The sequence below is a fragment of the Triticum aestivum genome, chromosome 2A, assembly GCF_018294505.1.
Source record: "Triticum aestivum cultivar Chinese Spring chromosome 2A, IWGSC CS RefSeq v2.1, whole genome shotgun sequence".
Taxonomy (NCBI): Eukaryota; Viridiplantae; Streptophyta; class Magnoliopsida; order Poales; family Poaceae; genus Triticum; species Triticum aestivum.
In genome coordinates, this window is record NC_057797.1 from 284,126,702 (window position 1) to 284,151,326 (window position 24,625).

Consider the following 24,625-nt stretch of genomic DNA (forward strand, 5'->3'; position numbering starts at 1 on the left):
TGCATAATCTCATAGTTACAGGAACATGTATAAGTCATGAAGAAAGCAATAGCAAGATACTAAATGATCAAGTGCTAGGCTAACGGAATGGGTCATGTCAATCACATCATTCCCCTAATGATGCGATCCCATTAATCAAATGACAACACATGTCTATGGTTAGGAAACATAACCATCTTTGATTAATGAGCTAGTCAAGTAGAGGCATACTAGTGACTATATGTTTGTCTATGTATTCACACATGTATTATGTTTCCGGTTAATACAATTATAGCATGAATAATAAACATTTATCATGAAATAAGGAAATAAATAATAACTTTATTATTGCCTCTAGGGCATATTTCCTTCAGCCACATAATCAAACATCAATGAGTGTATGTATGCTGACAGAGGGCAAGAGGTACTGACAAGAGCAATGCAGAGCCCAGTATTGTTTTGAGATCCTATGATCCTTTGAGCAAGGAGCTTCATCTAAAATTAGTTTTCATACAAGAGAGAAGGTAAGGCACATGCAAAAATTTAGGAGTTCAAATTTTGAATTGATATCATAGACAATACCTGATGCTGGGCTCTCAGCAGTTCTAATAGGGGTTTGGCCAGTGGAGTAGGGGTAGAGTGTGGTACAGTTGGGCCTGTGTTTTCTGTGGATGCTGATCTATCTAATTTATCAGGTATCACTACCTTTTCCAAATACCTAGTTTGTACTCCTTGAGGATTTGCTCTCACCCTCTTCCTTTTGGAAATTTATTACGAAAGAACAACATTTGACTGGAAAAACATATTATAACGGCACATGGAATAGGTACAGAAAATGGATAGGTATGGCATATACTCATATATGATGCTTAAACTAAGCAGATGGTGTAACAAAGTAGAAGTAATGCAAGAGGTCAGATGCAAAATATGTGCGACCAAGACAAACTTGCCAAGTTAGAGCAAGCAGCTTGATGGGTGAATAAGATAGGCCATCCTCCACCATGCCAAGTTTGTTAGCCAGTGGATTGTTCTGCAATATTCCTCTCGTGTGCCCATTCTCATATTCATTTTGATAATGTTGAGTACCCGACATACATGAAAACATAAAAACAAGTGAGATTAAGCCTGGCCATTGTGGGACAAGGCTGAGAATGACCCGCTTGCTAAAGAGGTCGAACCAGAGACATTCCACCGCCACCACCCATTTCAGCAAGCCACCACCTTCTCCTCCTCGTTTCTGCAGCGAACCAACCAGCACCCCTCGATCGACCTCTGTCACATCCTCCCCTGCCTCCATGGACGCATCCAGCACCTGCAGAGTAGCACGTCCACTTCAAGCGCTGCCTGTTTCGCGCCCGGGGAGATGCTCGCCAAGCACCACCGGCGACCACTTCCAGCAGGACCCTTGCGTCCCTCTCGCCTCCTTCCTCCCACGTTTCTCCCCCTTCCCCTGGTTCCTCTTTTCTCTCTCAAAGTCTCATCTCTCTGTCCCTGTTCGTGCAACAGGAGCTTTGCCTCGATGCCATGGCCGCCACCCCGTTTCTTTGAGACTACCCGCCGCGGCCTTGCCGGAGCAGCGTCGCCGCATCAGGCCAGGGCCCGCGCCGCCGTCTCGTTCGTCTTCTTGTAGAAGCGCTACACCACCCCCAAACTTCTCTGCCTCCGTGCCATGGATGGCCCGGACAGCCGCCTGGAGCTCGCCTGTGTTGCGCCCCTCGCTGGACGTCCCCTGTTTCGCCTCCCGCACCGAGCTCCTCAAGTCCCGCGTCCGCCGTGGCCGTGGAGCACATCGGCATCGTCCTCACTGGCAGCGCCAAGTCCCCGTGCTTCCCTGCTCCAGATCGAGCTCCTCTGCCTCCCTTGCATCGCCGAGCGCCATCACCCACTGTAGCCGTCGTCTCGGTCCAGGCGGGATCAAGCCCGGTGACGACGACTAGCGCCTCGTCCCGCTCCTCGCGTTGCCCTGCCTCTCTCTCTCTCTCTGACTTGCCGCAGCAGAGAGATGACGCCGCTAGGGAGCCTCCTGCGCCCAGCACCTCCTCCACCCTGCAGCCGCGCCTCCACCTTCACCCACCGCCGGCGAGCAGAGCCGCCGGATCCCGTCGCCGCACTGCCGTTTCCGGCCTCCGGCCGCTCAAGTCCCGCCTTGCTGTGCCTCTGCTTCGTGCGAGCTGAGACGAGACGATCGCTGCCATTCACTCGTCGTTGAGCATTGACCGCGTCACCCCGAGCCGGCCCAACAGCCGCATCTATCTAGCAAGGCCCAGCAGCGCCCCAGCTGCTTCCCCCCCAACCTGGGCCTGGCCCATGGCGAGCTGCCCCTCCAGCGCCTTCCTTGTGTTTCTTTTTTCTTCGGTTGGGCAAGCAGATTTCGGTCCGTTGATGTTTTTTCACTAACTGCAATTTTAGCTTTATCTAGAGAAAACCTGTTTTGCAGAAAACCCCTTTAGCTTCATGCATATAATAACTTAAAAACTATGCATCTTTTGTAAAAATTCAAATATGAAAATGCTTAGATTTCTGTTTAGTTTCATAATATGCCACTTTCATCCATGTTTAAAATTTTGTTTGTTTATTTTTTTTAAATAATTTGCTAAAATGATTTATTTCATAACTAAATAACCGTAGCTCCATTTTAAATAAATTTTATATGTAAATGGGGTAGAAAAATGCCTAGTCTAACATGGTGCATTCATATTGCATGTTTAACAATTCTAACATATGGTTTAGGACAGAACAATACCTAATCCAAAAATATGCACATGAGGATTTTCCAGAATTGTTGTTTGTTATTTCCGGCCTCATTTAAACTTGACTAGATAGTTGGTTTTGATTATGCTTCACCTCTTGCCATGTTAGTAAACATTTAATATTTTTGGGTACATAAACGAGACCGAGCTAAATAACTTGAATGTGGTGTTCCATCAATATGCAACTCGTTGCATATTGTGCTCCACTTAATTTGTAGTATTGTTTGTGCACTTTGCCATGCCATGCCTCATTAAATGCATCATACTTGTTTGCGCATCATACTATGTTTATGTGATGGTTGTTTACTATGTTGCTTGCTTCTTTCCGGGCTGTTTCTCTCATTAGCTTCAGTTCCGTTCCAGAGTTGTGAGGATGCATTCGACTATGTCTGGATGCCTTCTTCTTGGACCCGTTCTTCTTCCTTGCGGGATCTCAGGCAAGATGACCATACCCTTGAAATCACTTCTATCTTTGCTCACTAGTTGTTCGCTCTATCACTATGTCGCGCTACCTACCAATTGTTATATCATGCCTCCCATATTGCCATGTCAAGCCTCTAACCCACCTTCCCTAGCAAATCGTTGTTTGGCTATGTTACCGCTTTTGATCAGCCCCTCTTATAGCGTTGCTAATTGCAGGTGAAGTTGAAGTTTGTTCCATGTTGGAACATGGATATGTTGGGATATGGATATGTTGGGATATCACAATATCTATTATTTTAATTAATGCATCTATACACTTGGTAAAGGGTGGAAGGCTCGGCCTTATGCCTGGTGTTTTGTTCCACTCTTGCCGCCCTAGTTTCCGTCATACCGGTGTTATGTTCCTTGATTTTGCGTTCCTTACGCGGTTGGGTGTTATGGGAACCCCTTGACAGTTCGCTTTGAATAAAACTCCTCCAGCAAGGCCCAACCTTGGTTTTAACATTTGCCACCTAAGCCTTTTTCCCTTGGGTTCTGCAAACTCAAGGGTCATCTTTATTTTAACCCCCGGGCCAGTGCTCCTCCGAGTGTTGGTCCAAACTGGGCGATGTCTGGCGCCCCCTAGGCAACCAGGGTCTATGCCAACCCTACCTCTTGCCTATCCAGTGTGCCCTGAGAATGAGATACGTGTGACTCCTATCGGGATTTGTTGGAACATCAGGTGGCTTTGCTGGTCTTGTTTTACCATTGTCAAAATGTCTTGTAACCGGGATTCTGAGTCTGATCGGGTCTTCTTGGGAGATGGAATATCCTTCGTTGACCGTGAGAGCTTGTGATGGGTTAAGTTGGGACACCCCTGCAGGGTTTGAACTTTCGAAAGCCGTGCCCGCGGTTATGGGTAGATGGGAATTTGTTAATATCAAGTTGTAGAGAACTTGACACTTAACTTAATTAAATGAATCAACCGCGTGTGTAGCCATGATGGTCTCTTCTCGGCGGAGTCCGGGAAGTGAACACGGTTTTGGAGTTATGTTTGAACGTAAGTAGTTTCAGGATCACTTCTTGATCACTTCTATCTTCACGACCGTTGCATTTCTTCTCTTCTCGCTCTTTATTTGCATATGCTAGCCACCATATATGCTTAGTGCTTGCTGCAGCTCCACCTCACTACCTTCTCCTTCCCATAAGCTTAAATAGTCTTGATCTCGCGGGTGTGAGATTGCTGAGTCCTCGTGACTCACAGATACTTCCAAATAGTTGTAGGTGCCGATGATACCAGTGCAGGTGACGCAACCCAGATTAGATGGGAGCTCGATGAAGTCCTTGATCATTGTTTTGTTTTGTTTCCTTTTGATCAGTAGTGGAGCCCAGTTGGGACGACCGGGGATCTAGAATTTGGGGTTTTCTTCTTTTATTTTGGTTCCATAGTCGGACTTGATTGTATTCTGGATGATGTATGTTTAACTTGTAATTGCGTGAAGTGGCGATTGTAAGCCAACTCTTTATCCCTTTCTTATTCAGTATATGGGATTTGTAAAGATTACCCCTCTTGCGACATGCCTACCATGCGGTTATGCCTCTAAGTCGTGCCTGACACGTGGGAGATATAACCGCATCATGGGTGTTACATATATGCTGCATGTGTCATACATGTTACACTTGAGTTGGACATAAAGCGGTTTCAAATATTGGAATTCACCTTAAACTGGATTCGAGTATCGGCATTTGTAAATCATAATATATGATAGTGAAATACATCTTTGCTACGCTTTGGAAGATATATAAAAAACATAGAATGATTTATAAAGATTCGTATAAGAATATAAAATGGATTCAAAGTTAGTTAAGAGGGTAAACGTGAATGCTTATTGTCCCAAAATTTGAAATAAGCGGCAAAATATCCACTCCCACGTCGGCTGCTCAAAACTATTGTTTGCGAGATGGAAATTACTGTCTAACTATTATACCGACAACACATTGGCCCGATTTCCACTACTCTCAATAGGGATCGGTTAGTAACTTGAATCCGATGTGATACGACCGACTCTCACCCTATTCAAACACGATGGGCGCCAAACATGGGTGGCGAGGGTGTTCCGGACTAAGGGGTCCTCGGCCTACCGGCCTATCTCTCACGGGACGGACTGGTGGGCCGCTCTTGATTCATCAATAGAAGGCTAGACTACATGCGATTTCGTGCTCTAGAAGGAAACCACTTAAGACTTGGCGTATCCTCCATGTCTGGTTTAGCATAACTGGCATGTTTGTCCCCTGATAGTGACCAACCATATGCAACCCTAGGTACCCCTGGTGTCTATATAAACCAAAGGGTTTAGCCCGTAGAGGGGAAGGAACCATTATCGCCACTCCCATCTAGGGTTTAGTTCATCCAGTCTTATGGTAGATCAACTCTGTAATTGTCATACAAACACATCAATACAACCAAGCAGGACGTAGGGTTTTACCTCCTTCAGAGGGCCCGAACCTGGGTAAACATTGTCTCTATGTTCCCTGTTACCAATTCATCCAAGATCCATAGCTCAGGACCCCCTATCCGAGATCTGCCAGTTTTGACACCAAAATTGGTGCTTTCATTGAGTGTTCCACTATACGATCGTCAGAGGATCAATGGCTCGGTTAGTCATCGAAGATGTGCACCGGGGACGTCTTCATGCCCGGCCAGCTCTTCGCATTTGGTAGCATCGTTCTACACACCAGCCCGACCGGTCATCCTGACCAGATTGACTATTTCACCCCTAAGTAGGAAATCAGGTTGGGCAACCTGAAGTACATCACCGACACTCGGGGCGATCAAATATTTACTGGTTTCTTAGCTTTACCCAAGGGACCCAATAATCTTGAATCCTCAACTTTGGACCTCCTCCCCGATCCCATCTCCAAATTGGCCCCCACCTCAAATCTGGCTTTGAGCTCTTATCCGATCTCAGCGTTCGAGGACCAGGGGTCAGCCTTGGACAAATGCACCCCCTATGCATGCATACTAGAGGTTACCTCCGAAAGAAGTCAAAGGATGAATCCGACTGACCTCTTGTGGTTATACAAGACTTTAGATCGGATCCAGATGATGAGCATTGTCGGTGTCAAAACCAGCAGATCTCGGGTAGGGGATCCTGAGTTGTGGACCTTGGATCGATGGGGAACAGGGGACAAAGGAGGCGATATTTACCCAGGTTTGATCCCTCTCAAAGAGATAAAACCCTACGTCCTGCTTGATTAAATTGAAGTGTATATGATGGTTACAGAGCCGATCTACCACAAGATCAGATGAACTAAACCTTAGGCGAGTAGGATGATGGTTCTTGTTCTAGCTTCTATTGACTAAACCATCTGGTTTATATAGAAACCAGGGGTATTAGGGTTATACATAGTTGGTTACAACAAAGGAATAAACTTGCTGATTCTTCCATCTTGACTTGGAGGATACATCAAGGCTTCAAAGGTTTCCTGTCCGGAGATGGAGTCTCCTCATAGCTCGGCCTTATAGCAATCATAGAGCAACCCACCTATCTGGCCCATAAGTGATAGGCCAGCAGCCCATGGGCCCCTTAGTCCTGGACTCCCTTAGTAGCCCCCAAACTAATCTTCGGAGACGAGTCATGTGTGGGAATCATTAGCTTTGTTGACCAGTTCCTTCCTTCCACCACCCTCATGTTAGGTAAGCAGTCCTCAATGGCCACTTACGCAAGTTCGACCATGTGTTATCCGGATTATGTCCTGATTCTGAATTGTGAGTATTGCTTAGCCTCGATGGCCAACTGCTTAATTGTGAATAGTGCCCTCCCTTGACAACTTTTGGCGAAAGGTCACGGCAGGCCACAAACACTGAACCATCATGAAAACTCAATTTGCGGTTCGGGGTAGCTCTCCGTTGGCACGGCCCATCAATATGGACATCATGCCCCATTTTTTAAGGGATATGATCATATCTGGAAGGGGCAAGGTCTGCGGCGCAGCAAAGGTACTCTTGGTATTACCGTATCTTATAAAAGGAAAACAACCACTGTTTTCCCCATACGCTTTCCCCTACCTCCATTGCCATCGCTTTCCCAATTTAGTGAGCTCCAGCGCCCCAATCCATTCTTCTTCCAGAAACCTTCCCAACCACTTCCTCAATCCGATCATGGCTGGATCTGGATCGAAGGCCATGTGGGAGGCCTCCAGTGTCACAAATGATGACATCAAGGAGCTAGAGTGCGCCGGCTACCTCCCGATCAACGTCGCCACCGAGCTCCGGAGGAGGGACAGGTCGTCCCCATGCCCCAGCCAGGCGACAGGGTGGTATTCTTCCTCCACTTCATCCAAGGGCTGGGTTTTCTGGTCCACCCCTTTGTGAGGGGGTTGATGTTCTTTTATCGATTGGATTTCCACAGTCTTGCCCCCAAACTCCTTGCATATTTTGGCCTTCATTGTTATCTGCGAGGACTTTCTGCGGGTCCAGTCACACTTCGGCTTGTGGCTAAAGGTCTTCAACGTCAAGACAAAGATAGTCGATGGCCAGCAGGCAGCCTGTGGGGGGGGGGGGCGATGATCAGCAAGCTTCCCCCGGTCGAGTGGTCGGAGGGTACCTTTATAGATACCGTCAAGATGTGGCAATTAAAGAGTGGTTCTATATCACCAAACTGCGCGGTGCAGGCTTGGTAGCAGCCCTCGATTTCAGATCCAAAGCTCCCATGAGGCTAACCTCGTGGGACAAAAAGGGCCTTGACTGGGAATCGCCCACGAAGGTCGAGTCCTTGTAGAACCACCTCTCCAGTATGATAAAGGCGAAGGCCGAGCTGACCAACGTGGTTCAGGTGATGCTTCGACGCCACCTCCTTCCTTACTGGCGATGTGGTCCTATAAGCCCGAAGACCCTGCCACCATGCTTCTCTTCTACGGCACCACCCACGCCAAGATGCGGAAGGTGCTATTCAAGCCCCAAAAGGACTGGCCGGACAAGGAAGAAGACATCGGCCTCAACGCCGCACACCCTCCTCGAGAGGTAATATTATTTTATTCCTTATGTTTGGATTTGTTCCTTTTAAAAAGGAACTCGAGTCTTTCTTCCTCGCCTTCGCAGAGCTCGCTAGAGAAAGCCGTGTGGATCAATTGTCCGACCCTGCTACCCGAGGGCCCAGGATGGCCCTGCTAGAGGAGATGTTGACCATGCCACTGTACAAGGCACTGGAGAAGAAGGATAAGAAGAAGATCGAAAAGAGGGATGCCTGAGAATGCTTCTACCCAAGGGGAACCCTGGACACCAAGTCTGAGGAAACTCAACCCCTCTCTGCTCATGAGGGGGAGCAGGATGAGGGGAGGGAGTAGAGCGACTCCTCTCGAACTAAAAAGAGGGCAGTGATAGATGACGCAGAGGAGGGTCTGCCCCTCCTTCCCGAAGAAGCAACGTAGGGCCTAGGTAGTCCGGTGACAACTTGGACTCTGTCATGCAGTATGAGGCTTATGAAGAGGTTCCTCAAAGGAACCCCAGGGTCAAGCTCGCTACCCAAAGGTACGAATCTGAGGACTCCCCGGGCATTTGCTTTATGGTTTATTACTAACCATATGCATGTCTTTCATACTGCAGCCCGCCGCGCAACCTCCCCACCGACCATGCCTCAGATGGGAACTTCCCGCCAGCCGAGCTAGAAGAAGGTGGGGCCGCACACTTCTCAACGCCTCCTCCGGTCATTGAGGAGACCCAAAGAGGTGTTATCCTGAAAGACCCTCCTAGCCCCGAACACGGGGGGCAGCAGTGATGATATCATGGCCGAGGTTAACACCTCGGTCCCCGAAGACCAGAAGGGGGGATCCTTGCTAACTAACAAAGAGGGGGAGCTCGGTCAATCTAAGCTATCCCCAAAGATTGATTTGGAGCCCCCAAGGCCCCCGGAGTCGTCCATTTCGCCCTCCACTAAAGGGGGAGCCTGGACTCCGCCACCACCGCCAATTGCCATAGAGCGGGTCCCAACTGGGTGGTCGGACATGATAGAGGATGCTTTGAATAACTCCTCCATCGTCGTGGTATTTTAGAGTATTCGGTCTGTTAACAGCGGACGGGAGGAAGCTTTTGGCAGCCTCCCAATAGGCTTCTAGGTAAGCCATGTAATATTCTTTTTATAAACAAAATTTCTTATGTGAGGTCATGCAATCCTCATATATAGCATCCCCCGAACCCTAGTGAGTTTGAAAAACTCAAGCAGGGATCGAATAGTGAAACAATGCCTGTGATAGTGACAATTTAATCATAGCCCCTGAGACTCTATCAGGATTGAAAAAACCTGGCGGAGGATCGAAAATCATTAAAGCGGAAGTCTAAATTGTGTAAGTTGTTGTGCAAGCCTCGTCTTCGGCGGTGGCTGCCAACGACACGGAGCTGGCCGAGGGGAATCAGAAACTCAAGAGCCCCTATGAGGATCTCGACCTTCTCAACAAGCGGTTCGAAGAAGCGTAAGGTTAGTCCGGACTAAACTTGTTAGTAGTTCGGTTTTCCTTATCGAGCAAGGTATTGGGGGTTAACCCAAAGCAAGGAGTGCTTACTTATGACTATAGTTTTCGGTACGGAGGTCGAGAACCTCAAGGATGAGTTGAAGAAGGCGAAGCAAGAGGCCGCCGAACAGAAGGCGGCGGCCGATGAACTATCGATGATGAAGACTGTTAGTGAAAAGCATGAGCCCAGAGTGGCCAAAGTGCAGCAAGAGATCAAGGATGCCATCACTAAATGTGAGGACCTTGAGAAAAAACAAGGGTCAAGCCATCGAGCTATCCTCAATGAAGCTGGAGATACAGGAGGCGAGGACGAAAACACGAGGCGCCCGAGAAGAACTCCGCCGAGTGAAGCTTACTGCAGATGGTAAGTCATACTAACTGCAAAGTTCCTTTGGTGGTCACAGGTTTGCCTTTATCATGTGAGTGTGGCGTTCGTCAGGCGCGTTTGCAGATCTTCCGAGGAGTGTGACAGATGCAGCAAGGCATTATGCATCTCGGGAGGGTGATGCCGAGAATAGGTTTTTCTAGGCATAGTTCTAGGCACCCGAGCACCCTAGCCTCCTGACCAATCAACTGAAGCAGCTGATGGAGCTGCATCGGATGGGGAAGCCAGCCATGAAGGACCTATGTCTCCGGTTGTGGCCTTTAGAGCCGCTACTGAACAACTACTTTGACCTAGTGTAGAAGTTGTGTGACGCCACTCCCCAGATTGACGTCATGAAGCTAAGATGGTCTTCACGAAGACCATGGTGCATGTTAACCCACAAGTATAGGGGATCTATCGTAGTCCTTTAGATAAGTAAGAGTGTCAAACCTAGCAAGGAGTAGAAGGAAATGAGAAGCAGTTTTCAGCAAGGTATTCTCTGCAAGCACTGAAATTATCGGTAACACATAGTTGTGTGATAAGATAATTCGTAATGGGTAACAAGTAACGAAAGTAACTAATGTGCAGCAAGGTGGCCCAATCCTTTTTGTAGCAAAGGACAAGCTTGGACTAACTCTTATATAATGCAAAGCGCCCCCGAGGACACATGGGAATTACTTTCATGCTAGTTTTCATCATGCTCATATGATTCACATTTGTTAGTTTGATAATTTGATATGTGGGTGCTGACCTTCCTTGGACAAACCTCCCACTTATGATTAACCCCTCACGCAAGCAGCCACAACTACAAAAGAAGAATTAAGATAAATCTAACCATAGCATGAAACATATGGATCAAAATCAGCCCCTTATGAAGCAACACATAAACTAGGGTTTAAGCTTCTGTCACTCTAGCAACCCAATGCCTTCCCCTAGGCCCAAATCATGGTGTAGTCTCATGTAGTCGATGTTCGCATAACACCACTAGAGGAGAGCTAACATACATTTTATCTTAATTCATATGATTAGTTATAACAAGACTTCTCCCATGTCCTCAGGAACAAACATAACTACTCAGTAAGCATATTCATGTTCAAAATCAGAGGAGTATTAATTATCATTAAGGATCTGAACATATGATCTTCCACCAAATAAACCAACTAGCATCAACTACAAGGAGTAATTAACACTACTACCAACCCATAGGTACCAATCTGAGGTTTTGAGACAGAGATCGGATACAAGAGATGAACTAGGGTTTGAGAGGAGATGGTGCTTGTGAATATGTTGATGGAGATTGACACCCTCTCTATGGGATGATTGTTGGTGATGATGATGGCTTCGATTTTCCCCTCCCGGAGGGAGGTTTCCCCAGTGGAACAACTCCGCCGGAGCCCTAGATTGGTTCTGCCCATGTTCCGCCATAACACGGCGACACTTCGTATCGAAAGCTTCCTTCTGATTTTTCCAGGTCAAAACACACCATATAGCAGAAGATGGGCATCGGGGGCAGTCACACCTTGATTTTCATGCCATGACACTTAAGCTAATAAATCATGATAAAATGTGGTTTTTCAAAAACTTTTGAGTGTTTAGGTCCTTGCTTGATTTGATGTTTTGTGTGTTGGTTGCAAGTGCTCTAAAAATCAAATAAATCCTCCAACTCTTATACACCTTCTCCTTGATCCAAAACCTTGCCCAATGATCATGCCATGTGTATAGGACATTAAAATAATTTCTTACAAAAATAATTTGGCAAAATAGTATTTTAAAAAATTAGTTTTCCAAAAACCCCTGAATTGAGATTTGCACTGCAAGTACTTAATTAATGGTGTGAAAAATCTTTCAAAAAGTATATTTGAAACCTATTAGGTATAGGGCTCCTATAAACCACAAAAATATTATTTTAAAAGTTATTTTCCTATTTTATTTAAAGGCTTTTTCTTAAGGCCAGAAATGGTATTTAATAGGTTAAAATTATTTTAATGTTTCAAAAATATTTGAGAAAATTTAGGGAACCTCAGTGGACATATATTGTCCATATATAAGAGTTTCAACACATGATCATGTTCAAATTATTGGTCAAATCCCTCAAAAACTATTTCTGGACATTTCAAGCTTTTGAAATGTTTACAAAGAAAATATTCTCCATTAAATACAGGAAAATTCTATCATATCCATAATGACCTACTTGAGGATCCTACAAAGTCTCATGTCATGGAGAACAATGTAGCCCCACCAAACCCTCTCAAAACCATTTCTATCCTTTTTTAGGTTTGAACAACTTTGCACTGCCAAACATGTCCAAATGCTCTCAAACTTGGTGCACATGTAAAATGGTGTAATAATGTATCTAGACCAAATGGCACAAGTTGGAGAGAAGGATATCATGATCAAAGTGTTCTAAAACCCTTTCTGTCCAGAACCAAAATTGAACAACTCTACATTGCCAAGTGTGTCATTGTGATCTGAATTTTTGTGGACATGTTCAAGTCCTCAAATGATGACACTAAACCAAGTGGTGCATCAAGGAGAATAGATTTGCATGACTAAATCTTGGTAAAGCTATTTCTGCTCATTTCTAGGGTTTACCAAAGTTACATTCGCTACTTTGCCCAAATGAACTCAATCTTGGTGGAACCTCTTATTTTCTCAGTCCATTTGACCCTGTCAAGCCTCATGACAAGGGAAGTCCATTTGCTTGCCCAAACCTACATCAAACACCTTCTGGTAGAAATTTAAAATGCTTGTTTTGTACATTTCCACTAATCTCCATGAGCTCAACTTTTTCCCACAACCTCATTTGCTCCTCCTCTACCTCCTGCAGGCTTAGCTGCCAAAGGAGAAATGATTAAGGGGGGCAGAGACCCATTTTTCCTCTCTGGACAGCCACTTTCCCCTCCCTTTCTCATTTCTCTCTCACTCCTCACAAGTTCCAGAGCATCCAATGACACTTTCCCATTGTTTACTCCCCCATGCAGCTGCCAGACACAAGTGGACACGCTGGTGCGCGCAAAAAGCCGCAAACGCTGGCCAAAGACGTGCTCTGGAGCACGTCATCGCGCTCCCGACCGTTGACGCCGTGTCCCCCGACCACCTCGAGCCTCCCTCTCACGCCAGTCGAGGTTCTCGACGTCCGCAACACAACAGCCGTGCAGGCCCCCTCCTCTCCCCATCTCTCTCACCTCCTGCGGCGCGTGCCCAGAGCCGCCCTGCTCGGCCAATGCTCGTGCAGCTCCTGTGGCCACGTGTAGCTCGCCCCGCTCCTCCTCTCTCTCTTCCTGGCGCCCTACTCAACTCCCAAGAACGCCGTACATAGCACCTCGCCCTCTCTCCTGGCCTCCCGAGCCGTTTCCACGGCCACCCGTGCACCGCGTCCACGGTGAGCCACGGGTCGGCTACTGAAGGCCACCCCCGAACCCCCTCTCTACTCCTTTGGCTCTCTCTCCCTCCCGTGCACCCCCTGGACCAACCCACTCCCCTCCTCACGCTCTCCATCCGCCACCTTGGCCAGAGCCGTGCCGTCGGCCTCCGCCTAAATTCGCACCCACCACTCCTCCTCCTCCCCTCTAGACCACACTAGAGCACCTCCACCATCACCGTGAGCCCCTCCCGTGCTTCTCCCTCTCCTCCCCGTGGCTGTTCCGTCGAGTTCCATCACCACCGCTGGCCTCGCCCGCCGTGGTCGATGATGTGCTCGTGTCTGGCCACCCCTGCGATCGTGGCGCACATCGGCGGGTGCGGCTCGCTCTCCTGAGCACGCTGGTGTGCTGGACACCGACGGAGGTGGCCGGTGCCGCCGAGGAGAGCGCCGACGTCGCTCAGCCTCGGCTCCTCTGTTTCCCGTCGTGCCGCGCGGGAGGTTGAACGCGACCTGCCGCTGGGCCCTACGCGTCAGCGACCTAGTGGGCGAGCCTGGCCGTTTACCTGGAAATGGCTTCGACCAAATCTGCCTCCCCCACGTGAAGGTGCACCGCCGTGAAGCTGCCTTCATTGTCGACTCATCCGCCTGCGCAGATGAGCCGCTGGGCCGGCCCAATTGCTATTTCGCGCTTAGTGCACACGGTTGCCGCCCAGATCCAGCCTGTTTGGGTAAAAACCTTTTCCTTTTTCTTTTTTGTACAAGTTGAAAAATCCATAAATAATTCAAATTAACTTCAAACTTGATGATTCAAATTTCTAGTAGTTTCTAAATTCATGCCCTATCAGATGGTGCTATGTGCACATTTTTCCAGAAATATTTCTTTCACAAATAATTTACAAATCCCATTTTTCCATTTTTGTCATAAACTTTAAAAAATCACAAAGGGCTCAAATTTGATCCAAATGTCGTGATTCAAATTCCTAGATGCCTCTAAGTTCATAACTTAGTTTATGAACATTTTTCTTAATACTTTCTATACCACACAAAGTAATGAGCCATTTCTTCTTATTTGTCAACTTTGCAAATTCATAGGAAAATCATTTGAACTCCAAATCCAGTGAAACCAACTCCTAGATACTTCTAAAATTATGGTTTGTTAAATGGGTGCCTTTGCTCATTTTTCAAAAATATATTTCTGTACACTTCTTGGAAATCCAGAAATCCCTTGATTCCATCATATTGAAATGTTCAGGAATATTCACTGACCCAATCCCAATGAAACCACTCTGGTTATTTTTCATATAACCAGAGATGTCCTAGAAGTCACATTAATATTTTTAGAGCACTTTTATTTTCTTCCTTGTTGTGTTGCTTATTATGATTGTTTCGACGTTAGTTGAAGAAGTAGACGGAGTACTTGGAGAAGGACCAGAAGATCTCAAGACTCTGATGAACCAGGCAAGCAGCCCTTTGACCATGCCTATGAAACCCTTTTTATGCATGTCATATAGCACCATATTGTTGTTGCAACAGAATCATGATGAGGTGGTAACCACCTTGATGGATTACCTCTGTTACTTCCTTGTTGATACTTGCATTATGCATGACCCTACCTTCCTATGAGGGTTATCCCGGTGGGAGTAGATAGGATGCTAAAGTAGTTGCTACGCAAAAAGGGACAGGAATATGCATGGTGATGGGAGCAAGATTGTTTTCAAAAGACTTTTCGAAAACCCTGTGTGGTGCCACTTATGCCCGAAGGAGATAATCAGTTGGGTAACCACTTGATGACGAAGTGGTGTACCGAGGCAAGTGTGTGTGTTGTTTTCAAAACGGATTGGTTTAAGTTGCGACCATTATTCCAGCCTTACATGCGCAACCACTCTACCCTTATATGGGAAAGGGCATTATTGATTACGTAGGTAGATACTAGCTTTGAGCCCGCATTACTAGTGACGGGAGAGTTGTTGTTGCGCTCTCTCAGGATGGGGTCATGCCAGGTAGGGCGGCCATGACTGTTTTCACAGGGCACCGAACACACCATTGGTACCCCATGCTTGTGATTTGAGATGATTATGGAGCATGGCTCCACGAAAGTGTTATGTGATAATGTTGGGCACGGAGGTTACTACCAATCGAGTGGACTCTATGTTAGTGTCGTCTAGGGAAAGTGATCGGGTGCTTACCCCGGGTACTTGAGGTACCGCGGGTCGTGGATGACACGGAAGTTCCCCGGATCTTTTGGGTAAAGTGTGCAACCTCTACAAAGTGTAAAACTATTCGAATAGCCGTGTCCACGGTCAAGGACAGTTGGGTAACCACTCTTGGGCTACGTCCACATGTTTACAAACCAGTGTGTGTTTGGATAAGTGGGGAGAACTACTTGGGTCAAGTCAAGGGACTTGACATGATTGAGTTGAGTTGATGCCCACTCTATTTATGTTGATATCTGTAACCGGTCCTCACGGTTAATTGAATTCTCTTGATGCATGTCTTACAAGTTGTTGAACATGTCATTGCACTCAAAACTAGCTTTCTGCAACAATTTACCTATATCATGCATTGTTGCTTGCGAGTACATTGAAAGTACTCATTGGCTTGCCAGTGGTTATTTTATTGGCCAGGCATGAAAGAACAGGATATGATGAAGAATACTTCGGTGACGAACATGCGAGCTAGGACGCTTCCCAGTCAGAATGCCTATAGGGTTAAGGCAGATGGCATGGGTCCAAGTTATCTACAATGATTTCCGCTGCGAAGTTATACTCAAGACTCGACCATAACGGTCATAATTTATGTAAGACGGTATGTATGGATGTAAGACTCTTGTTATTCAGCTTCTGTGTGTTTAGTGAGCATTGATCTTTGGGATCACTGTACACGTGCATTCAGTGATCACGACTTATGAGTTGGGGTGCCCACAGAGCTTGTATCAGATCCATCTTGACTATAGGAAGCCTTAGTTAGCATGGTCGTTAGTTAGGGTAAAACTATTTCCAAAACTATTACTAGTTTTCAAAAATATCTATACTTCTCTTCCCCTCTGAGTTTTTCTGAAAAACTAAGGTATATTTTCCCTATCGATCTCCTTCCCTTCAAAATTATTGCAAACGGTCACTAGCAGCCTCAAGCCTCTGACCGCAGGATTCCTTGTAATCCTCGTAGATAGCCTGGAAGGAGTTCACCTTGCCAAATACTCACCCACCTCTTCTAAACACAAGATTGGTGACACCACAGCAAGACGATGCCAATAGAAGATACGCCTTCGAGGAATGAGGACATGAAGACCCAATGGATGGTGACACCTTTGAATTTGCCCCGGGATGATGCAACCTTGTCCTATGACGATCAGGGTGTAAGATATGCAAGATCATGATATACATCGCTAATAGAGCAACCATGTCCTTACCGTTGTTGTATTGGCAACCACCGGTGGATGAGAACCTCGCCATTTGGTCCGCCTCACTATAGTGTGCAGGAAAACGGTTCTCTGCATCCCCTGCTCTCGGTGACGATATTGTCAACAATGTGTCTGATAGATTGGACCTCTACTATGCCCATATAATATTATTGCATAAAGGATTGCCTACCTGGTACCGTCGATGCCTTAGGAGGCAAAAGGGATCGTCGTGATTAAGAAGACAACAGAAGACCGAGTCAATGCCAGCTATGAGGAACCACATTCACCCCGTCAGCTCATCAGGCGAGAAGGTGATGAGGATTCTTCGAGCCCAACCCGGATCATTTCATTGAACAACTACAAGAGGCACGACGACACCTGAGGAAAACCCAGAAGATGCATGAGGCACGGAGCAAAGCACGACCACTGAATCCGAGAACCCCTAGGGTAGGATGAGTGGTGTACCCCCTATGCGCAGTCGAGTCCGTATGATGGTTTGAATAGAACCATGATTGTGTGTTGTTTATTTGTTTGTGTTTTGATATAGGTTGCACTTTTTCCCTAGGCAACAAGTACGTGACTATATCACCTTCCTTACCTTGTTTATTTGGTTTGGCCATTTTGCACCTGTTTGTTTGCACTTTCATTATAGATCCCCCTTTTGGCATTCCCCTCCTCTATGCTATTTTCCCTCTCATCTCTCTCTTCAACTGAAGACCGGCAAGACAAGATACACCAAGCATTCTACCTCGGCAACCAGCTAGCAATGAAGACTTTTTGCTACCGCCTCCTCGACCAGGTGCAACCCTGTAGAGTTATGTTTAACCCTCCAGACTAGAAACCCATTCCTAGACCCTTTGAGACTTCACAAGACACCATAGCTCGAATTCTTAACAGTGTGCTTAACCTACAAATTGCAAGGGAACTAGTGAAGCGTCAGTAACCCTTGCTTCCCACCGAGTTCATTATGGAACTAGTGGACATAATGAACAAGCACATTATCATCCTAATATAGCACCAGAACTGATGATGCCATAGGGAAGACCAGTTTGAGGATATAGGAATAGAGTACAATGATTTGATGAGTTTATATCAATGACCTCGAGGAATTATGTTAAACTCTTTGGTGGATTATAAGGCTTTCATGTTGATAGATGAACTTGGAGGGATCATGATTATAGATTACCATAGCTTTCATTACCCCTGAGTAAATTGGATTTGGTAGGACCATCATGGTGGCAAGCTGAAATTCTTGGAAGCATAAGGATTAGACTTAGCCAAGGGACATTGATATGAGATAGCTGACATTATGATAATAACTTGAGGGAAACATGTAGGAATTCTCGTTGAACACGATATCTAGATTTAAATAGGTGATCCTAGTGGAGTATAGATGCTGAAGTGAGTCTACATGGTTCGGAGTAAATTGGATTTAGACTGATGATCTCAATCATGATACCATGTTTCTTGGTGGACAATAAACTAGGAGAATGGATTAATTGTCGATGTTGATTTAGGGATCTATATAAGCTTGACCTTGGAGTTTACTTGACCATGATAATGTAAATTGGTGGACTAACTACAGTAAGGTATCCCTTTCAAGTATTTGGGGATTATAGGGACTTTAGAAGACTGTGTGGAACACCATAGACATTGGATTTGTACAATTAATTGGTTATGTAGTGATTGATGGAAGTTAATTGGTTCTTGGAGTTGATTCATAGGGAGGAAACAAGGTTTTGGAGTGGCTTACGACGTGTATCCTTAGGATAGAGATGCTTTATCTTAGACCTTGGGAGAATAGGATGAGCACTTGAATTGTCATGTTCAACTCAAGCTTAGCAGCTTGAATGCCCTACCCATGGATTCTTAGGGGTAGCCATACATATCATTTTTGGGGACCGTAGACATGTATAATTCTGTTAAAACCTCCTCTTGGGAGTCACGAGAATATGGATCACAGGAGTGATGATTGGATTTGGCCTATACGAGATGATGCTTTCGGTGGTATAAGTGATTTGTTTACAGGACTAGATAGAGCTGTTGGCATCTCAGAAACTATGCTTAAGGGCTAGATGATAAACGTTCACCCACACGCTAGAATCCTTGAAACCCTTAAGCCCTACCAAGCCACAACATGGTCGGATCATGACAATGGGTTTTGGCTCTAGGACAAGGAAACCTTGGCCAATACTCAACTGTGACCACCATCAATGCCCCATCCTACTTTATGTACCCCATGAACGAGTCTCCATGGAGTACTTGGACAAGTTGGTTGTCATCTTTATTTGGTGACCTACTTGCCTACCCGGAGACGGAACAAAAACCGTTCAGCTGGTTAGGGAACATCTGAAGACCGCCATGTCAAGGAGGAAGAACTATACCAACCACCATCGTCAAGAAGTGAACTTACTCGTCAAAGACCGTGCGTATCTGCAAACCAATCCTCTTAGAAGAACCAAGCATTTCCATGTCAAGGAGAAGCTCACTCCAAGATTTAACAACCCCCTCTGAGATCACTACGAGACAAAGAGAAGAAAGTTACCAGCTGGAGTTGCCACCTGAGTTACCTGATGTGCACAACATTTTCCATGCATCACAACCCTAGAAGTGTTTCCAACTTCCTGATAAGCCCGCTCTCTATGAGGACATCGATCACCAAGCCATCGACCTCCAGCCCAATATGACCTACACGAGAGACCCCAAATGCAATCTGGATCAAGCGGAATGTCATACACGAAGACACACCATCAACTACTTCAGGGTTCAATGGAGCACCATTCGGAAGCAGAATCAGTATGGGGATGTGAAGACTACCCCATATCCAAGTTTCCATATTCCTTTCCATGCCTAGTTTGGGAATCTCGGCGACGAGATTCTTGTAAGGGGGGTAGGTCTGTCACACCCTGATTTTCATGCCATGACACTTAAGCTAATAAATCATGATAAAATGTGGTTTGTCAAAAACTTTTGAGTGTTTAGGTCCTTGCTTGTTTTGATTTCTTTGTGTGTTGGTTGCAAGTGCTCTAAAAATCAAACAAATCCTCCAACTCTTATACTCCTTCTCCTTGATCCAAAACCTTGCCCAATGATCATGCCATGTGTATAGGACATAAAAATAATTTTTACAAAAATAATTTGGCAAAATAGTATTTTCAAAAATTAGTTTTCCAAAAACCCCTAAATTGAGATTTGCATTGCAAGTACTTAATTAAGGGTGTGAAAAATCTTTCAAAAAGTATATTTGAAACCTATTAGGTATAGGGCTCCCATAAATGACAAAAATATTATTTTAAAAGTTATTTTCCTATTTTATTTAAAGGCTTTTTCTTAAGTCCAGAAATGGTCATTAATACGTTAAAATTATTTTAATGTTTCAAAAAATATTTGAGAAAATTTAGGGAAGCTCAGTGGACATATATTGTCCATATATAAGAGTTTCAACACATGGTCATGTTCAAATTATTGGTCAAATCCCTCAAAAACCATTTCTGGACATTTCAAGCTTTTGAAATGTTTACAAAGAAAATATACTCCATTAAATACAGGAAAATTCTATCATATCCAAAATGACCTACTTGAGGATCCTACAAAGTCTCATGTCATGGAGGATAATGTAGCCCCACCAAACCCTCTCAAAACCATTTCTGTCCTTTTTCAAGTTTGAACAACTTTGCACTGCCAAACATGTCCAAATGCTCTCAAACTTGGTGCACATGCTCAAATGGTGTAATAATGCATCTGGACCAAATGGCCAAGTTGTGTCCTTGTGATCTGAATTTTTTTGGACATGTTCAAGTCCTCAAATGATGACATTACACCAAGTGGTGCATCAAGGAGAATAGATTTGCATGACTAAATCTTGGTAAAGCTACTTCTGCTGATTTCTAGGGTTTACCAAAGTTACATTGGCTACTTTGCCCAAATGAACTCAATCTTGGTGGAACCTCTTATTTTCTCAGTCCATTTAACCCTGTCAAGCCTCATGACAAGGGAAGTCCATGTTCTTACCCAAACCTGCATCAAACACCTTCTGGCAGAAATTTAAAATGCATGTTTTGTACATTTCCACTAATCTCCATGAGCTCAACTTTTTCCCACAACCTCATCTGCTCCTCCTCTACCTCCTGCAGGCTTAGCTGCCAAAGGAGAAATGATTAAGGGGGGCAGAGACCCATTTTTCCTCTCTGGACAGCCACTTTCCCCGCCCTTTCTCATCTCTCTCTCACTCCTCGCAAGTTCCGGAGCATCCAATGACACTTTCCATTGTTTACTCCCCCATGCAGCTGCTAGACACAAGTGGACGCGCTGGTGCGCGTGAAAAGCCGCAGACGCCGGCTAAAGACGTGCTCTGGAGCACATCATCGTGCTCCGGACCGTTGACGCCGCGTCCCCCGACCACCTCGAGCCTCCCCCTCACGCCAGTCAAGGTTCTCGACGTCCGTAACACGATAGCCGTGCATGCCCCCTCGTCTCCCCCTCTCTCTCACCTCCTGCGGCGCGTGCCCAGAGCCGCCTTGCTCGGCCAATGCTCACGCAGCTCCTGTGGCCGCGTGCAGCTCGCCCCGCTCCTCCTCTCTCTTCCTGGCGCCCCACTCAACTCCCACCAATGCCGTAGATAGCACCTCGCCCTCTCTCCTAGCCTCCCGACCCATTGCCACGACCACCCGTGCGCCGTGTCCATGGTGAGCCATGGGTCAGCTACTTAAGGCCACCCACGAACCCCCTCTCTACTCCTTTGGCTCTCTCTCCCTCCTGTGCACCCCCTGGACCAACCCACTCCCCTCCTCGCGCTCTCCATCCGCCACCTTGGCCGGAGCCTTGCCGTCGGCCTCCGCCTAAATTCGCACCCACCATTCCTCCTCCTCCCCTCTAGACCACACTAGAGCACCTCCACCATCACCGTGAGCCCCTCCTGTGCTTCTCCCTCTCCTTCCCGTGGTTGTTCCGTCGAGTTCCATCACCACCGCCAGCCTCGCCCGTCGTGGTCGATGATGCGCTCGTGTCTGGCCACCCCTGCGATCGTGGCGCACCTCGGCGGGTGTGGCACGCTCTCCTAAGCACGCTGGTGTGTTGGGCGCCGACGGAGGTGGCCGGTGCCGCCGAGGAGAGCGCCGATGCCGCTCGGCCTCGGCCCCTCTGTTTCCCGTCGCGCCGCACGGGAGGTTGAACGCGACCTGCCGCTGGGCCCCGCGCGTCAGCGATCCAGTGGGCGGGCCCGGCCGTTTAAGTGGAAACGGCTTCAGCCAGATCCATCTCCCTCACGCGAAGGTGCACCGCCGTGAAGCCGCCAGGTTGATACTTGCATTATGCATGACCCTACCTTCCTATGAGGGTTATGCCGATGGGAGTAGATAGGATGCTAAAGTAGTTGCTATGCAAAAAGGGACAGGAATATGCATGGTGATGGGAGCAAGATTGTTTTCAAAAGACTTTTCGAAAACCCTGTCGGGTGCCACTTATGCCCGAAGGAGATAATCAGTTGGTTAACCACTTGAAGACGAAGTGGTGTACCAAGGCAAGTGTTTGTGTTGTTGTCAAAATGGATTGGTTTAAGTTGAGAAAGTTATTCTAACCTTACATGCGCAACCACTCTACCCTTATATGGGAAAGGGCATTATTGATTACCTAGGTCGATACTAGCTTCAACCCGCATTACTAGTGATGGGAGAGTTGTTATTGCGCTCTCTCGGGACGCGGTCGTGCCAGGTAGGGCGGCCATGACTGTTTTCACAGGGCACCGGACACACCGTTGGTACCCCGTGCTTGTGATGTGAGATGATTATGGAGCATGGCTCCACGAAAGTGTTATGTGATAATGTTGGGCACGGGGGTTACTACCAATCGAGTGGACTCTATGTTAGTGTCGTCTAGGGAAAGATAATGATCGGGTGCTTACCCCGGGTACTTGAGGTACTGCGGGTCGTGGATGACACGGAAGTTCCCCGGATATTGTGGGTAAAGTGTGCAACCTCTGTAGAGTGTAAAACTATTCGAATAGCCGTGCCCACTGTCAAGTACAGTTGGGTAACCGCTCTTGGGCTACGTCCACATGTTTACAAAACCAGTGTGTGTGTTTGGATAAGTGGGAAGAACTACTTGGGTCAAGTCAAAGGACTTGACATGATTGAGTTGGGTTGATGCCCACTCTATTTATGTTGATATCTCTAACCGGTCCTCATGGTTAATTGAATTCTCTTAATGCATGTCTTACAAGTTGTTGAACATGTCATTGCACTCAAAACTAGCTTTCTGCAGCAATTTACCTATATCATGCATTGTTCTATCTTGAACCAAAACATGGGTTCCTTGCGAGTACATTCAAAGTACTCATTGGCTTGCCACTCGTTATTTTGTTGGCCAAGCATGAAAGAACAGGATATGATGAAGAATACTTCAGTGACAAACATTCAAGCTAGGACGCTTCCCACTCAGAATGCCTGTAGGGTTAAGGCAGATGTCATGGGTCCAAGTTATCAACAAAGATTTCCGCTGCGAAGTTATACTCAAGACTCGACCATAACAGTCATAATTTATGTAAGACGGTATGTATGGATGTAAGACTCTTGTTATTTAGCTTATGTGTGTTCAGTGAGCATTGATCTCTGGGATCACTGTACACGTGCATTCGGTGATCACGACTTATGAGTCAGGGTCCCCACAGAGCTGGTATCAGATCCATACCGACTGTAGGAAGCCTTAGTTAGCATGGTCGTTAGTTAGGGTAAAACTATTTCCAAAACTATTACTAGTTTTCAAAACTATCTATACTTCTCTTTTTCCCCTCCGAGTTTTTCTGGAAAACTAAGGTATATTTTCCCTATCGATCTCCCTCCCTTCAAAACTATTGCAAACGGTCACTAGCACCCTCAAGCCTCTGACCACAGGATTCCTTGTAATCCTCATAGATAGCCTGGAAGGAGTACACCTTGCCAAACACTCACCCACCTCTTCTGAACACAAGATTGGTGACACCATAGCAAGACGATGCCAATAGAAGATACGCCTTCGAGGAATGAGGACATCAAGACCCAATGGATGGTGACACCTTTGAAGTCCATTTGCTTGCCCAAACCTACATCAAACACCTTCTGGCAGAAATTTAAAATGCATGTTTGGTACATTTCCACTAATCTCCATGAGCTCAACTTTTTCCCACAACCTCATCTGCTCCTCCTCTACCTCCTGCATGCTTAGCTGCCCAAGGAGAAATGATTAAGGGGGGCAGAGACCCATTTTTCCTCTCTGGACAGCCACTTTCCCCTCCCTTTCTCATCTCTCTCTCACTCCTCGCAAGTTCTAGAGCATCCAATGCCACTTTCCCATTGTTTACTCCCCCATGCAGCTGCCGGACACAAGTGGACACGCTGGTGCGTGCGAAAAGCCGCGGACGCCGGCCAAAGACGTACTCTGGAGCACGTCATCGCGCTCCCGACCATTGACGCCGCGTCCCCCGACCACCTCGAGCCTCCCCCTCGCGCCAGTCGAGGTCCTCAACGTCCGCAACACGACAGTCGTGCAGGCCCCTCCTCTCCCCTCTCTCTCACCTCCTGCAGCGCGTGCCCGGAGCCGCCCTGCTCGGCCAATGCTCGCGCAGCTCTTGTGGCCGCGTGCAGCTCGCCCCGCTCCTCCTCTCTCTTCCTGGCGCCCCACTCAACTCCCACGAACGCAGTAGACAGCCCCTCGCCCTCTCTCCTGGCCTCCCGAGCCGTTGCCACGACCACCCGTGCGCCGTGTCCATGGTGAGCCACGGGGGTCGGCTACTTAAGGCCACCCCTGAACCCCCTCTCTACTCCTTTGGCTCTCTCCCCTCCCGTGCACCCCCTGGACCAACCCACTCCCCTCCTCGCGCTCTCCAT